The sequence below is a fragment of the Agrilus planipennis genome, unplaced genomic scaffold (genome assembly GCF_000699045.2).
Source record: "Agrilus planipennis isolate EAB-ADULT unplaced genomic scaffold, Apla_2.0 scaffold272, whole genome shotgun sequence".
Lineage (NCBI taxonomy): Eukaryota > Metazoa > Arthropoda > Insecta > Coleoptera > Buprestidae > Agrilus > Agrilus planipennis.
The window spans coordinates 205,214-208,163 of NW_020439208.1; the positions used below are offsets into that span (position 1 = coordinate 205,214).

The 2,950-nt window shown below is 37.7% G+C and overlaps 1 protein-coding gene across 1 annotated transcript in view; it reads left to right on the forward strand.

Annotated features, from left to right (window-relative positions):
• The first annotated feature begins 261 nt into the window (after positions 1-261).
• The window catches only part of LOC108741704, a 115,643-nt gene continuing 112,954 nt past the window's right edge, over positions 262-2,950 (forward strand). Inside the window, exon 1 of the mRNA XM_018476596.1 lies at positions 262-713. The gene's annotated coding sequence lies outside the window, so the exon portion shown is untranslated. The remainder of the gene's footprint in view (positions 714-2,950) is intronic.

The following is a 2,950-nucleotide window of genomic DNA, read 5'->3' on the forward strand; positions in this document are numbered from 1 at the left end:
CTACGCTCCATCAACAATGGTATCCATTGTCCAAATTTAGACGAATTCAAGCAATTTCTAAATCTTAAAATCTGCTTTACGGTAATGCTTTCTGGTAGACCCTGTATAATAGAGTCCTCGTCGTCGTAGCCGTCGCCTTATTCTTCCTCTACTTCATCTTTTTCTTCCTCTTCTTCTTCATGGTTAAGCCAATGGCCATCCTTGCAGAACCGCCTCCATCGTCTGTATAAAACTAGGCACCTGTGCATTAGTTTCATTTCTTGTACGAAGCCGAGGTGCGGTAGAACGGCCGCAGCGATAGAGAGAAGAATACCTCGTACATACCACATTACTCCACTACCAACTTTTAGTAGGCACTACTACTACTACTACTACTCCTTCGGCGACGACGGACGTGACTCCGGCAGTGAACTTGGACTTGAATTTGCAGTTAGCCGTTTAGTTCTGCTGTATAAGTCTTTCGACGGTGACTTTGGACTTGACTCTCGCGGTGCTCTTTCGCCGTCCTCTCGCTCAAGTGCGCTTTCTTTCGTTCGCCGGTGTGGTGATTGTAAGTAACGTTTGTACCCACGCGGTCGCGTATCGGCGTCGCAAATCCGCTCTCGCTCGCAACGTGAGTTCAACGGCAGCAACAGCGATCAACCTTTACCTTCTACACATAGAAACCCACGGGGTTAGGCTAGTGCTAGACCTCTGTGCTCGCAAAAGAAAAGGTAGGAAGAAATCATATGGCTATTATGTAACTTACTACTTATTACAGGACCATTCAAATAAAAAATTATTAAGCAGGGAAACATTTTTAAAAACAAGAACGAACATAAAATATTTTTAGATAAGGCAGATTGGAAATGTGTTGCACGAAAGGTTAATTTAAAAACGAATTCGACATTTTGAAATAGTTTTACGTATTCAAATTGCTCTTACAAAAAGACCATAATGATTTTCTTTGGGTGAATGTAAGTTGCCCATTGCCCATCCCCAGAGATTCTTTAGATATAAGGACCCTTAAGTAAGTGCAGAAGTTTTCGACAGTTTCTAGGGTTTTCTACTTGTACAACTTCCTTTGACAAGATAGTACATTACGCATTTCCTCTAGGGTGTAAATTGTCAACCGAGACGAAGGCGAGGGTGCCAAACTCTCGGGAAATAGTATAGTACTTTCTTGCAGAAGTCTCCATAAGATTTTTTGTCATATTCCTGTACGATTTTTTCCGATTTCGGGAACAAGAATGAGTAATACACCTTCCCAGAAGGCGTGGCGTGGTTTCTACGCGAAGGATTGTAAAATCCTTTCCTAAAATGGAGCAAATGCGTTTTGTTACTAGGGGAGAAATATTACTCTTTCGTTTCTGAAATCAGGGAAAAATATCTTATGTACTTCCTATAGGGGTATGAAAAAGTGCATACCATAAGTCGCTATTGTATTGCGATGATTAAGTGCTTATATAATTAGAAACCATTGTAATTTACAAAATCTTCAAATGTAACCCAAGTACGCAATTAACCAACCAAAAGTAAACTTAATTTCCAACTCGTAATAACATATAATAAAAGAAATTTCCGCAAATCTACACACACGGCAACTGAACCATCTCTTCAAGTACAAACAGTTATTTAATTTAAGACATTGTAAAGCGCTCATGTGAAAATGCGATCAATTTTGGAAGACTTAGGTACTTATGTTTAACGGTATAATAAACCATTTCCCACAAACGCGTCGGTTAAGTAATAATAATTTCGTTCAAATAATATAACTGAACATTACGATGAGATGGTCTGGACGAAGGTTTAATTAAATAATGGCGGAATTCAAGCACAAGGAAGACGAAGAAGGCGAACCGATTGCGGTGCTCTTGCCGTCATCATCATTATCATCATCATTAACATCACCAAATCGGGCACTTAAAATTTACAACCTGCGGGCATTTGTTCATCAGATCAATACGGGGGTTTACACAGAAGAGTTTAGGAAAACTAATTGACAATAAATTGAGAACGAAACAAAGGCAATTATTTGATGGTATAGGTAGTTTAGAATAACATGAACTTCAGATGCACGAAAAGTGGACCTTTTCGCTTTCATATTATACATTTTGAGAACATTGACTCGGTTATTAGATATTCTATTGATATTCAGTAAAAGTTCTTTATTCGCGGGGTATACGTTCTATAAATGTGCCGCGAATACAGAAACCGTGGATATGGAATGGCAATTAGTATGGAATCATAGGGGATACGTTGTAAGGTTCCGAAATGAAACCAATATGTATCAAAATAAAATCAATGTATTGATAAATTCGCAATTAAAATTAATCGTTATAATCTGCTTTAAGCAAGAGTTTAAAAAATTTAGCGATTTTTTCTTCTTTTGAATTTTGAAATTAGTCCACTCCGTTACATCTTTTATAAAAGCCGCTTCGGCACATACCAACTCTACATACTCAAATGATGCCGATACATTAAGCGAATTCAGTAGTATACGCACTGTAGAGTAAAACATGCTTATCGGTTCTAGATATCATGAGTTTAATATTTGGAACAGAGGTTTGAAACTTTTTAGTAAGATAGATAAAGCTTTGTTCTTGAGCTTGTCGAATGCCATTTTTTAATTTTTATTGAAAATACGTGTCCTACATGATGCATCAACTTTAAGCACTTGTAAAAGCTTTTAATGGCTATCTTATTGAAGACCAAAAACATACCGTTAGTGTGAACCTTTGTCTGTTATCATACAAAAAATCACATATTTATCTCGCACTGTTAATCACAATGCTTAGAATAGAAACCATGTTTTCGGAAAAATTCACACTAGGCACAAGCGGTCTATTGCGGTCAATTCCCTTAATAAATGATACCGAATCGTTTTCTGTTTACCGATTGCATCCGCGAATAATGAAATTTTTAGCCGCGAATACAGGAACTGGGTTGCAATTTTTTCACCCGCGAATAA